Here is a 15,111-nt window from a genome sequence, read left to right on the forward strand (position 1 = left end):
CATGTAACTGAAAACAAAGCATAGTGTTAATATAGGGTGTGTTCTCTAAATCTATCTTGGTGGTGCTTCTTATGAAGTTAATGCACTAGAGCAAAGAGTCTGCCCATGTTTAGACTTATTGAAGAATTGATAGCCTCAAACAATTTGACCAAAATATATTATCTTTTGGGGGGGAAAAAATCATCATCTGCCAGGAAGTTTCATCATCGCTATATGTTTGTATAATTTGATGAACCTACACTAGATGTTTGTCTCATTTGATGAACCTAGCTCATGACACTGCTGTCAAGTTGCAATGGTACTTTCGCATTCTCGTCAATATGGTACCAGAACGTTTAAATTCTACCACTGTAAAGATGGAAGATGCGCGATTCAGAATGTCAGAACTGTGCAGTACGTAGCAGCAGGAACACCACCACAAAATCACACAGCACTAACACTCCAAACGATCAATTTTAACTGTGTTCAACCCAATGGTAAAGTATCGAACTCTTTTTCTTCGAATCATACAGTTTGGGGGAAAAGCAGTGAGAATAATTACTTTTGGAAACCTTTTATCAGACAAAGCCTGTTATAACAATAAACTGTTTCGCTCAATAAAATGGCCGCCAGCCCAAATCGGGCACAGTGTCTACACAAAAAGATGAAGTCAATTTTCGACACTGAATAAATAACTACTTTCACTTACTATGGTCACTTGGCAGTAAGTACTATTAATCCCACTTTCTGTTACTTATGGAATTTATCACTATATCTCAGTAATTATTTAAAGAAGACACACATATGTTTCAACAAGGATAAAAAAAAATATTAAACTTATAACTATCCTTCATACAACCAAAACTATTATTTAACACGACTAAATTTAATTTCTTTAGGACTGTTATTTGTTAATGTTTTACTAACACCAATTTGTCTGGCTTTCTTTGACATGGAGAAGCAACATGAACAATTACTGTTAAGATTGTTCCAGTTAAACAATTATGTTACTTTACTTTCAGAAATACTATTGAAAACTTATCCTCATGGTCATGCGAAGTGGTGGCCCTTAAACTGATACATGCAAACTTAAGTATTTAACAATGATTTTCAGAATTTACTACCAAAACAGTACTATTGCCAGTAATTTACTATTATTCAAGCTTCAATAAACATCAGGATACTTGGAATAAATTCATTTAGGTAAGGACCCTACTGAGGTAAAGGAAATAGGAAAATTATGGTTAAACACAAAGGTACATTTAACACTTATATTCCACTGGTTGAAGATGGATGGTTCATACTGTGATACACTTCTAAATAAATTACTTTGCCTGTTACTGATGTCAAAGGTGGCGTGAGGTGATGTTACATAGTAACATTGCGCAGGTACAGCTTTTGATGTACATAGCTCTGTCTTCCTCTCGGTGGCGACAATAAAATTGCAAATTTCTGAGCTATTAATTTATTGCCATACTGCACCAATCATGTAGAACACGTCCGAGGCCAACAACCCAGTCTTGCAGGTAAATTCAGGGCCTCTAGTGTTTGACCAACGTAATGCATGTTCACCACTTGCATGGCAGCTATCGACTGTATAAGCCACTTGCGCGCCAATTCTCACTCGCGCGCCCCACCACCTTTTCCATTCCACCACAGAACAGAGTTTCGTTCTACCTATGATCCCTACACCCTTTCAATTTACACTTCTGCTTACAAAAACCCTAAGTATGAACCATCTATGATTGCATGACAGCATATACATACAAAATTGACATAATTAATTACAATTGTACTTGAAATATTACATAATTATTTACAAAATATGTTTTAATACATTTATTTCACCTACGTCAAAGAGGTTATTTTAAATAGATAAACTACGCTTAACAAAAGCTTACTCTCATTATAGTATTTTCTTAATTTTTCAAAATTATTATGGAACAAAAAAAATTTTGAAATGTACAGATTAATGGCAGTATTATATTTACAATAGCATTACAAAGTCATCACACTGTTTCATGGCCACAGCTCATATAATTACTGGCTTCTGTATGGCCCTTGCACTTACTGAGCATGTATTACAGGCATCTGGCTTTCACCCATGCTGATTTTTAGTTTGTGTCTTATCCCTACGTTGTGATATAATAGTTTGAAACTTTAATTCTACAGATGCAAAATTGCTTCTGGGAAGTACAGTTTTTGTGAAAAATAGGCTATTACAATTTATTTATACCATGTTTCAGACGTTTCTGAATTTGGTTATATTTCAGCTGATGATACTGACTTTTCTTCTAGAGTTTACAAGAAATAACTTATATAGTCAGTCTTCTTTGGTGTTGAGAGGATGCCTCAGGCAGCTGCTTGGTGACTGATGAATGTCACATAGACTTCTTGTAACTAACATTTGTCTTCATTAATCATGACCCCATGGGCAGCTAGTCTGTCCAGGACTTCTTGTGAGTGAGTCTCATACTTTCCTGTAGACCATGAGAATATAAGGAAGTCATCTATAGTAGGTATAACAAAATGAGAGACTGAAAGAAACGTTGTCAATAATATTTTGCCATGCTTAAGCAGCATTTTTTAATCCATAAGGCATATACAAGAACTCAGAGAGTGTGAAAAGTGTAGTGACTGCTGTCTTCCATATGTCCTCGTCCACTACGGGAATCTGGGGGTATGCTGCTTTACAGTCAATAATGCTGAATACTTTGGCACTCGCTAACATTTGAGCAAAGTCCTGTAAGTTAGGGACTGGATAACTGTCCATAGTAGTTCAGTCATTGATCCACCAGTAGTGGTCACACAGGCTCTACAATTTGCCTTTTTTTAAAAATGAGCTTTATGGCGGTCATCCAGGGACTTTCTGATGGACATTAATTTGTCCACAGTGGCCTTCGCACTCTAAGTTTGTGGGGAGGGAGGTGTTGAGGTCTACACGAGACAGGTGGGCCAGGTGTAGTGTTTATACAATGAACAGTATGATCACGACAGCACAAACTACATGTGGCCTGATGCTGTTGTGGTCTACAGTCTGTAACACGGTTATCGATCAGAAGCAGGTTTATATTATGTAACTGTGTATCTGCAATTATGGAGTGCATATTCTTTGTTAGTTAAAGTCCTTGATTTGTGACAGGGAATTACAGTTTTATAATTTATATATGGAAAAATGAAAATGAATTGTTAAAAGTATAAATTATTATAATATGTGTATGATTATAAAAAAGACAATGTTTGCTGAAAGATGGTTCATGCTTAGGGCACTTGTATTTGTAATACATAAAAGACATAGGGAAGTCTCTTCGCAATGGAAGCGGCATGGTGCAATGTAAAAGGTGGTTTTGGCAGTCAAACTGGGCGGCTCCTTGGTACGAATGGTAATCAGTCTGTGGCTAGCCATAGCACCGAATACTTCGACAGTGCTAAGAGAGGCAATTGGAAGCTGCTTTGCAAAGGATTTTTGCCTCGGATGTGGAACTGGCTATTATTTGGTATTCTCGGCAAAAAGGAGTGCCTCTAATATGTTGAAAAGCCAATGCCAAGAGGAAATTTTATAGAGCATTAGAACATCAAGAGCTGTGAGTACAGTTATCCGCCATGTCACTTGCCACCAAAAGTTTGCCACTGCTTTACTAACTTCATACATTTAGCTATGTATATGAGCATGGACCAGTTAATTTGTCTGTGTGGTGTTAATAATAACCAAAATGCTAAAAAACTGAAGAAGCCCCCAGACATAGGTGATTGACCAGTAAATAACATATCATGGAGTGCTATATGATTGAGCTAGGTAGATTGTGTCGAACTTACTGCCGCCACCATCATAAGGCATAGGGCAGGTATATTGCAGACTTTGAAATTGTAATGAATACTCTCCACCATGAAACTACAGGATTTACACCCAAGGAAATTCTACTTAATTATAAGAGCAAAAGTATAGTTGAAGAAAACTTACAATTTCCACCCTATGTAGAACTGGATCTGAGAGAGAAAAAAGACTTGGTAAGAAAAAGAATGAAAGAAAATGCGGAAACCATATCTAAAAGGCATGATAATGGCCTTAAAGTGACTAAATTCGAAATTGGGGACTTTTTTCTCACAAAAACTCACGAAAAATCTAGTGAAATAAACCAAGAAATTTCTAAATTCAAATATATTTATAATGGTCCCTTTGAAGTGCAAGGAACTCTGCACACTAACACGTATTATCTTGTTCATCCTAAGTCAAAGAAGCCATTAGGTGTTCATAACATTTTAGATTTAAAACCTTATGTCCACAGAAATGGGTAAAAGGAGCAAAATGAAAAAGTGTATATGTACTTAATCATTATAATATTTTACTCTATACATTCTTGTTCATGATGCTGTGTTGTTGGGTGTTGCTATGTCGGAAAAAACTGTTTTGTTATGAGACTACTGATAGATGCCTATAAGTTTCAGACTTGGTGTAACATAATTGGATATACAAATTACATGTAAACTCCAGTCTATGACATACATAAGGAGTGCACTGATTGAATATTGCAGCATCATCAGGAGTACTGCCAAATATGTTTATAGGCAGAACAATATCCGGGGAAATCAGATTCAAAAGGGCAAGGTTTGCTGGACATGTAGTTAGGAAAGAGTATGGACAGAATGACAAAGAGAGTGTGGGAAACAACAGAGAGGACAAGGGGAAAGACAGGAACCAAGTGGGTTGTTGAACTTCGGAAGGACTGGTTGGAATTGGGGATCAAGGTCGAAGGAAAGGAAAATTGGAGGAACAAATATACACCGACCAATATGCCGTAGATCAATGACAGAGAAGAATACAGGGAAAGATTAGAGTGTCACCAGTGGAGCCGACAGGAGAAATGGAAACTGAAGATCTCGGAAGAAGAGTGGGAGAGAAGAAGAGAAAGAATGAGGAGGTTCTGGGAGAAGAAGAGGAAAATGCAGTCCACGAAGGAGCTACCCATGGTCCTACAGAGGCTGTAACGCAAGAAGAAGAAGAAGAAGAAGAAGAAGTAGTATTGTATTTCTTAATGAACTGCATGAATATTTAAAGCAGACAAAATATAGCTTCTTCGTGGTCATGCAGTGACAAACAGGTATAGACTAACCATGTGCAATGAAAGCTGTGTGTGTAAGCAATATTTAAGTTCCTATATATATATATATATATATATATATATATATATATATATATATATATATATATATATATATATATATATATGTTTTTTTACAAGATGGACTCGTGTCTAGAATAGTATATATTTTCTGAATGTAACAGCAATTCCTGTTTTTTAATGTTTGTTTTAATACTTGATGAAACAGTTTTTATATGAACAGTCAAGTCAAGTGTTATTTGTTGCGTAATGTACAGCAGTCCTGCTAATCCAAACTCCAGTAATCCGAACATTCAGTTAATCCGAACATGAAAAATGTTAGTCTAAGTATAGAAAACTGAGCGGTAAACTGCTGTACATACATACTATTTTAATTTACACAGTACAGTAAACTTGTATTAGAAAATTTGGCAAGAAAGCATTAGGTTTAAACAATGCATAAGAATGAAAGAAAAGCTGTCAAACTTACTAAAATACAGTGGACATTTTATCCCTACATTTTAGATGACGAAAACTCAGTCATTGTTTTTTGGCATAATGAAGACAAGTCTGTTACATGACGCATAGTTGGGCCATCATCTCATAAACACCAAATCAGCAATTGTGGCAGTGGGCTGTTGCTCAAAATAACTTAGCATGAGGTCAAGGGCTTCTGCTGTGCCACCATGTATATAACTTGGGAATAATAAATTTCCCACCTGGAACATTAGGGGAATTGCTCTTAAGGAAGTTGAATTAGCTAAACATTTGAAAGAAAAGTAAATGGATTTTACAGCAGTTACAGAAACAAAGAAGAAAACATCTGGAATTAAATACATAGTCAACTATGCTACAATCTACAGTGGAGTAAAGAGAAAGTGAAGGAGCTGCCATCTACATCCACAGAAAACAAGAATCTAAAACACTGGACTATGAATATATAATGAATGCATTGTACTAGTAGGAATTAAAGATCCAAGAGAAATCCTAATAATAATAGCAACTTACGCCTCAGAAGAAGGAAAAACTGACAAGTGCAAGGCCTTTTACAAACAGTTACAAGAGATCTTAAACAGATATAATAAAAGTCACATTTTACTTATGGCAGACCTCGATACTAGAATTGGAAATATACCAATTCCAAATATAATGAAAACGGAAGAATACCCAGAGATTGTGCTACCTTAAATCATTTAAAAATTACCAATAGTTTCTTTAGAAAGAAAGACATACAAATTTACTGGGTCAGAAAGAGGATATAGATGTATTACAGATTATATAATAATAAATTAGGGATTTTCTGGGCAGGTTAGAGATACCAGAGTTTATCAAGGTGTGGATATTGGATCAGATCACTTCCTACTGGTGTCAATTATTGACATCTATGCAAAAGAGAGAAAACCAAAGAAACCAGTTAAGGATAAAAAGCAATAACAAATTCTTAAAGTTTAACTTTAGAAGATAGTAGTATAAGAGATGACAAAAACATTATCTAATTTAGAGACAGTAGAAAACTTGGGAGAGAGGTGGAAAAACTTAAAAACAACTGTATCAGACATAGCCAACGATGTTCTGGGGAAGGAAAGGCAGTACAGAAGATGTAGAGGAATAATATGAACTGACGGAAGCCCTAAGAGCTATAAAAAATAGGAAAGTCACTGGTTTAGATGGTATTCATATAAAACTGTTGAAATATGGAGGGTTATTTTTACATCTAAGAGTTCTTCACATATTTAATCAATGTTGGAGAAATAAGAAGGCAGCAAAAGACTGGCTGAGAGTCAAAGTAATGTCTGTCTTTAAAAAGGGTGATAAAAATAAATGTAGTAACTACTGAGGAATAAGCCTCCTGGATTCAGCCTATAAATCATACACCAAAATCGTGAATGCAAGAGTTAAAAATATCATGGGAAAGCCAATATCTGAAGAACAATTAGGTTTTAGAAAAAAACAACAATAATTTTTTTTACACTGCAACAATTTATAGAAAAGCGATGAGAGTTCAATAGAGAAACCAATCTTGCTTTTGTGAAAGCAATGAATAATGTGAATAAAGAAATACTATGGAGTACCATGGCTGAATTAGATTAGATTAGATTAGTTTTCGTTCCATAGATCCGTGCTGAGGAGATCCTCGTGGATGTGGAACATGTCAATATTTTTTTTTTTTTTTTTTTTTTTTTTAAAGCTGAAATAACAATACTAATAGTATGAATATATACAATACATCATTTGTTTCTACTAAAAAATTCATCAATGGAGTAGAAGGAGTTGGCCACTAGTAAGTCTTTCAGGCTCCTTTTAAACTGGTCTTTATTTGTAACTAAATTTTTTATGTTTACTGGCAAATTATTGGAGATGAGTGTTCCTGAGTGGTGGACCCCTTTTTGAACTAAAGTAAGTGCTTTTAAGTCCTTGTGCAGATCATTTTTGTTCCTGGTATTGTATGTATGAACTGAGCTGTTTGTTGGAAAAAGATATATATTATTTAGGACAAATTTCATTAATGAGTAAATATACTGAGAGGCAGTAGTTAGTATACCCAGTTCTTTGAAGAGGTTTCTACAGGACGACCGTGAATTTACTCTACAAATAATACGTATTACACGCTTTTGGACTCTGAAAACTTTTGTTTCACTTGAAGAGTTACCCCAAAATATTATACCATATGACATTATGGAATGAAAGTAGGCAAAGTATGCAAGCTTTTTCATTTTTATGTCGCCTATGTCTGCTAACACTCGAATTGCAGATACAGTTTTGTTAAGGCGTTTCTGCAGTTCTGTGGTGTGCTCTTCCCAACTGAATTTATTATCAAGTTGTAATCCCAGGAATTTAAGACTGTCAACCTCTTCTATCTGCTCTTCTTCGTATTTTATGCATATGCTGGGTGGAAACTTCTTACAGGTTCTGAATTGCATATAGTGAGTCTTTTCGAAGTTTAATGTCAGTGAGTTGGCTTTAAACCATTTATTAATATCCATGAAAATATCATTAGCTGATCTTTCTAGAACTACACTTGACATACTATTTATTGCAATACTTGTGTCATCTGCAAACAAAACAAACTCTGCTTCTGGCAGTGTAACTGATGAGAGATCATTAACGTACACAAGAAAAAGCAAGGGCCCTAAGATGGATCCTTGTGGGACACCACATGTAATTTCTTCCCATTCTGATGATGACTGATGACTTAATTCACTAGTCCCTTGCACTGGCACCCTTTGTTTCCTGTTAGTGAGGTATGACTTGAACCATTTTGCAGCACTGCCCGTGACACCATAGAATTCTAATTTACTTAAAAGGATGTTGTGGTTCACACAATCAAATGCCTTTGACAAATCACAGAAAATAACTGCTGCTTGTAATTTGTTATTTAATGAATTAAGTACATTTTCACTGTAGGTGTAAATAGCCTTCTCGATATCAGAACCCTTCAGAAATCCAAACTGTGTTCTTGATAATATGTTATTTGTGGTCAGATGGTTGAGCAGCTGCCTGTACATTACTTTTTCTAAGATTTTTGAGAATGCTGGCAAAAGTGAAATCGGTCTGTAGTTTGATGGTATCTCTTTATCCCCTTTCTTGAATAGAGGCTTAACATCTGCATATTTTAGCCAGTCAGGAAATGTCTCAGTTATAATTGACTGGTTACACAAGTAACTTAGAATTGTACTAAACTCACAAGAACATGCCTTAATTAACTTTGTTGATATTTCATCGTACCCACTAGAATGCTTTGTTTTTAAAGATTTTATTGTGGACGTTATGTCTTTTGGTGAAGTGAGTGATATATTCATGTACTTGAAGCTATTTGTGAAGGCTAGTTTCAGATATTCAAGGGCATTATTTACTGATCCTGAAAGTCCCATTCTATCAGTAACGAATATAAAGTGCTTGTTAAATAGATTTGCCACACTATGCCCATCAGTTACTAATGTGTCATCTACCCTTAGTGCTATTTGCTCCTGTTCCTTTCTGGTTCTACCAGTCTGCTCTTTCACTATATCCCATATTGTTTTTATTTTGTTCCCAGACATTGCTATCTTCTTCTCGTAGTGCATTTGTTTAGACGTCTGAATTACTTTTCTTAATGTTTTACAGTATTCCTTGTATTTAGCTAAATCATCAGCATTGGAGCTATTCTTGGTCAACAGATACATTTTCCTTTTTGTCTTACAGGAAATCTTTATTCCTTGTGTAATCCATGGTTTTATTATAGACTTCTGTTTAATTTGAGTAACTTTTAGAGGAAAACAGTTTTCAAACATGGTACTAACATTGTTCATGAATGTGTTATATTTTTCATTCATGCCATGAGCACTATGAACATCTTTCCAGTTCATATCTTTGAGCAGTTTTCTAAAACACTCAATTTTTGGTTGATTGACTACTCTCCTGTACTCAGATTTAGCAGTCTTGATAATCTGCTTAGAATTTACATCTAAAACAAGGAGCTGCATGTCATGATCTGATAGTCCATTTATAACAGGTTTTATGATATGATTTTGTTCCTTTGATTTGTCTATAAAAATGTTATCAATGGCTGTCCTTGAGGATTTAGTGATCCTAGTTGGAAAGTTTACAGTGTGAGTTAGATTGAAAGACAACATTACTAACTGCAGTGAATGTTTACTGGAAGATTGCATTAGAAAATCTGTATTAAAGTCACCAGCAATCAAAATTTCTTTCTTTCTTCCTGTTAAATAACCCAAAAGAGCTTCTAGATTATCTAAAAATAGATTATAATTTCCTGCAGGTGCTCGGTAAATAGTTATTATTATATAGGATCTGTTATGGAACTCTACTTCTGTTGCACATGCTTCTAGATGCTGCTCTAAACAGAATTTATTAATGTCAATGTTCTTGAATTTATGGCAGTTTTTGATAAATGTGGCAACTCCTCCTCCATCCATATCTACTCTGCAGAAGTAGGAAGCTAGCTTAAATCCTGAAATGTCTAACATATCTATATCAGTGGTCACTTGATGTTCAGAGAGGCAGATTATGTCAATTTGGTTAGATGAATTCATTTCATCGATACAAATGAGTAGTTCATCAACTTCATTTCTAAGTCCCGGAATGTTCTGGTGTAATAAAGATAACTGATACTGCATACTAATGGGATTGTAACTGCTTTGGCGAAGATGAAGAATGAGGTTGTCCATTTCATCTCATAAATGCAATTCATATGACCTAACTCTAATTACAGAGAATGAAGATAACCTTCACATGGGAGTCTATAAGTTGCAGCAGATAGCCTCAGGTTACAAACGAACATTGTTGGTAAATAAAAAAAAAGCGAAGACATTTCAGGACAGACTGCCAGTAAGATGTAAAACAGTCTTGAATAATGAACTCTTGGAGCAAGTAAAACATTTTAAGTATTTAGGGTGTGACATCACTTATAAAATATTAAATAGATAAAATAGATAGAAATATTAAATAGATTTACTTCTATATGTAGAATAACCATAAAAAATTTGCAGAATAATGTCAGGGAAGAAACTCAGCTACAGTTTTATAAAATAACACCAGTACCAACCCTTACATATGGGAATGAAGCATGGGCAACAACAAGACATCAAGAAAGTAAATGAGATTTCTGAGAAGAGTAGAAGGAAGCACAAGGAAAGATCAAAAAGTAATGAAGATGTAAGAAATGATTTAGGAATATATAACTAAATGAAAAAAATGAAGGAAAATGGGAGAAAATGTAAGGAAATGTGAACCATATTGGTTGAGGAGGATTCCTGGTGAAGGCCGTCAGTTACAAATGCAATGGAAGAAGAAGTGAAAGAAGAACATACAGGAAATGCAGTACCATTAGGGGCAATTCACCTAATATGTGAAGAAGAAGAAGAAGAAGACGAAGAAGAAGAAGAAGAAGAATGAAAACAAAGACCTCCATCTGCTACTGGGTGGTAATGAGTTAAAATGGGTACATGTGTCATGAAGAACCTGCTTTGGCATCACAAGCATGAATACTAGTAAATAGAAATTACTGCTGGGAAACTGCCACTGTAGTGAATATCTTTGCTGATGAATTATGTGCATTAAGCATGTGATAATATTTGGTTAGTGCATAAGTTCGTAGTGTTTTTGTTTTGCATGGTGGTATTCCAGTTGATATGGGTTTATTTATTGACTGGCATCTTATTTGTAGTTCACTGTTGCTATTTGAATTTACATATTGTCATTTTGCCATTTGTAGATAATGAGTGGAGCTGTAGATGCCAGAAAATGGAGTCCCAAGTGGAGAAATCGAAACAATTCCAACATATTATCCTGTGTGAGTTCAGTAGAGTGGTGACAGCAGCAGAGGCAGCCAGAAACATTTGCACCATGTATGGGAATAATGCCACTGGACAGAGCATGTCAAGAAAATGATTCATTTTAAGGAGGATCGTTTTGATGTTAGTAACTCTCCACATTTAGGAAGATCTTTGTTTAATTACACTAATCCGCAATGATTCACATCAGGGTACTAAAGAATTGGGAAATGTGATGAAGTGTGATCATTCCGTCATCATATGACATTTACATGCCATGGGGAAGGTTCAAAAATTGGATGTATAGGTTGCACATGCTCTAAGCCACACGAACAGTACTGACCATTCCTATTCCAGTAATGAGAAATGGTGTCTTTATGACAAAATAAGGAAAAGAAAGGCATGGTTGAGGCCAAACAAAGCAGCAACTCCCTATATGAAGATCTGCATGCATCCACAAAAGACAATGTTATGCATCTGTTATAACAGTGACATTGTGGAATACTACAAATTTCTTCCCAGAGGTGCAACCATCACTGCTGACTTGTACTGTCAACAACTGGGATGTCTCGCAGATGCACTCCAAGAACAACAACTGGGAAGACTGTGTGAAGTGACACAACCCCTAGATAACACTTGCCAATATTCTGCTGGACTGACAAAAACACTATAGAGGAGCTGGTTTAGGGAGTCATTTCACACCTACCTTATTCACCTGGTCTTACACTTTCAGATTTTGACCATTTCTGTTCTCTATCAAACAACCTTCAAGGAACTTCCTTTCTGGATGAAAATGTGCTCCTAATGTGGCTCGCTGAGTTCTTTGCCTCAAAACCATGTGATTTCTACAGTTGCAAAATTAAAAAGTTACCCCTGTATTAGCAGAATGTTGTAAATAGTGAAGGAGAATATACACATCAAAAAAAGTTTTTCATCACCTCAGTTCTGTGAGTTCTGGAACCTGTACACAAAATTGGAATAGAGATCAACATAAGCATCATTTCTGCCCTTTTTATGGCACACGAAAAACACACATTGCATATTGTACCACCATACAGCGAGACCTTCAGAGGTGCTGGTACAGATTGCTGTACACACCAGTACCTCTGATACCCAGTGGCACATCCTCTTGCACTGATGCATGCCTGTATTCATCGTGGCACACTATCCACAAGTTCATCAAGGCACTGTTGGTGGGTCATATCAAATTGTCGTCCATGAAGATGAATGCCTTGCCAATATGCTGCTGATGTGGTTGCACTATCAGTCGGAGAATGGCATTCACATATCATACAGCTGTTACGACATCTTCCATGACTACCAGCGGCGTACACAGGGCCCACATAATGCCATCTCAAAACAGCAGGGAACTTCCACCTTGCTCCACTCACTGGACAGTGTGTCTAAGGCATTCAGCCTGACCAGGTTGCCTCCAAATATGCCTCAGATGATTGTCTGGTTGAAGGCATATGTGACACTCAGTGGTGGAGAGAACATGATGCCAATCCTGAGCGGTCCATTCGGCATGTTGTTGGGTCCATTTGTACTGCGCTGCATGGTGTCGTGGTTGCAAAGATGGACCTCACCATGGATGTTGGGAGTGTAGTTGCGCTCCAAGCAGCCTATTGTGCACAGTTTGAGTAATAACACGACGTCCTGTGGCTGCACAAAAAGCATTACTCAACATGGTGGTGTTGCTGTCAGGGTTCCTCCGAGCCATAATCCATAGGTAGCAGTCACCCACTGCAGTAACAGCTCTTGGGCGACCTCAGCGAGGCATGTCATCGACAGTTTCTGTCTCTCTGTTTCTCCTCCATGTCCAAACAACATCGCTTTGGTTCACTCCGAGATGGCTGGACTCTTCCCTTGTTGAGAGCCCTTCCTGGCACAAAATAACAATGTGGACGCTATCAAACCACGGTATTGACCATCTAGGCCTGGTTGAACTACAGACAACATGAGCCGTGTACCTCCTTCCTGGTGGTATGACTGGAACTGATTGGCCGTCAGACTCCCTCTGTCTAATAGGCGCTGCTCGTGCATGGTTGTTTACATCTGAGTCTTGGGTTAATGACATCTCTGAACAGTCAAAGGAACTGTGTCTGTGATACAATATCCATAGTCAACATTTATCTTCAGAACTTCTGGGAACTGGGGTGACGCAAAACTTTTTTTTTTTTTATGTGTGTATTATTGATGACCAAAGTCTCTGTTATGTGTATCTGTTGTGTTTATTAAACTTATGGGAAAAGCTATGAACATATGCAACAAACTAATATATAAGTTGTTATTATTGTGATTGGGTAACTGCAAAGACGCTGTGTGAATGGGCTTGTTGGTTTTATGTACAGTGCTCAACTGACATTATCTCTAATATTTGGTGTGAGTCATTAAATGATGGATAGTGAACTGCTTCAGCTATCAGACAAAATCTACTTACCATTGTCAAATAATTTGCACTGCAGGCTGCTTTACCCAAACTCTTGATTCCAGTTTATGTTAGGTTAAAATGATTTTCAGAATGTTAAGAACTTCTGTGTAGAGTTAAAAAAAATTTTTGAATTGTCATACTGTATTTATTGCTGTTGCATATTGTTGACATTTGTTGTACAGTTGTTTCAAGAGTTGCTGCCATTTGATGCTGGATAGCAATCACATGAGCTGTACTTGATAGCACCCCAAGGATCATAGATGAACCAAACATATCAAACCCTTGGCTATGGTTTCAAGATGACACTCCACTTACTCCATATACAAATGATGCTACCTACTATTTATGCTGCTACATACTGAAAAATCCAAAATGAAAGACCAAAAAGAGTTATGGTTGTTAACATATCATTATTAAAAGACTGTGAAATCCTCCAGTCAATAGACACATCTAAAGTAGTCAGAAATATTCAAGACGGGTGCTGTATACAGATCTCTATTGCATATTCCATTTATCAAAAGTATGGCAATAAAAGAAAAATCAAGCAAAATGATAAAATATCTCATGAGGATGAAGGTTCCTCTTGCAATTTTCACTGGTTTTCCATAAGATTCAGATCAAATGATGGAGGAGCATTATGAAACTTTTAATCCAGGGTGAAAGATACACTGCCTGAAAAAACATTAGAGCACCTGGAAAGACAATGGTAATTTTGATCTGATGACAGCATATGCCACCTGGGGGAAGATAAATATACTGATAATGGTTTCAATGCTGTCTGCCATCATACAGTATAGTGGAATACCTATCAGAGCGCCATTGGGGGTCTACCCTTTAATAGAGAATGCTCAAGCCAGAAGACTCGGTGTGGTGCAAATGTGTGAAACAAGCAGGCAATCATGCCACAGAGGTGCACTTGTGCCTTTTACAGCCAGCTGAGCAAGTCTGAAAGGGGGCCTTCGAGTGACAGGATAGTTCTTTCAAAGAACTGTCACACAAGTTGGACATGCTGCGTCAGTTGTGCAATTATGCTGATACCAGTGGCCAGCTGAACATTCTCACACTTTTAGAGGAGGTACTGGATGTTCCCACAGCAGAGATGCCCGCCAGAATCCTCGCATTGTGAGGGCAGCAGTAGCAGATTGTACAGCTACCACAGCACAGATAAGAGGGCTTGTAAGCCCAGACATGTCAACCAAACTGTTGCAAACTGATTATTAGCAGTGGATCTATGGGTACACACACCTCTAGCCCATCTTCCACTCACACCACAAGACTGACATGCATGGCTTGACTCGTGCCTTTACGGCATCACTTGAAGATGGAATGG

The 15,111-nt window shown here is 36.8% G+C and overlaps 1 protein-coding gene across 2 annotated transcripts in view; it reads right to left on the minus strand.

The window, feature by feature from the left end:
• Positions 1–1,383: 1,383 nt before the first annotated feature.
• LOC126249062 (CUE domain-containing protein 1) overlaps positions 1,384–15,111 on the minus strand; it is a 254,013-nt gene continuing 240,285 nt past the window's right edge. The window contains exon 9 of one of the 2 annotated variants that reach the window (XR_007545599.1): positions 1,384–2,459. The gene's annotated coding sequence lies outside the window, so the exon portion shown is untranslated. Of the gene's footprint in view, positions 2,460–5,780; positions 5,798–15,111 lie in introns of those variants that run through there. The other variant, XM_049950719.1, reaches the window with a different exon arrangement.

This window comes from Schistocerca nitens, chromosome 1, assembly GCF_023898315.1.
Source record: "Schistocerca nitens isolate TAMUIC-IGC-003100 chromosome 1, iqSchNite1.1, whole genome shotgun sequence".
Lineage (NCBI taxonomy): Eukaryota > Metazoa > Arthropoda > Insecta > Orthoptera > Acrididae > Schistocerca > Schistocerca nitens.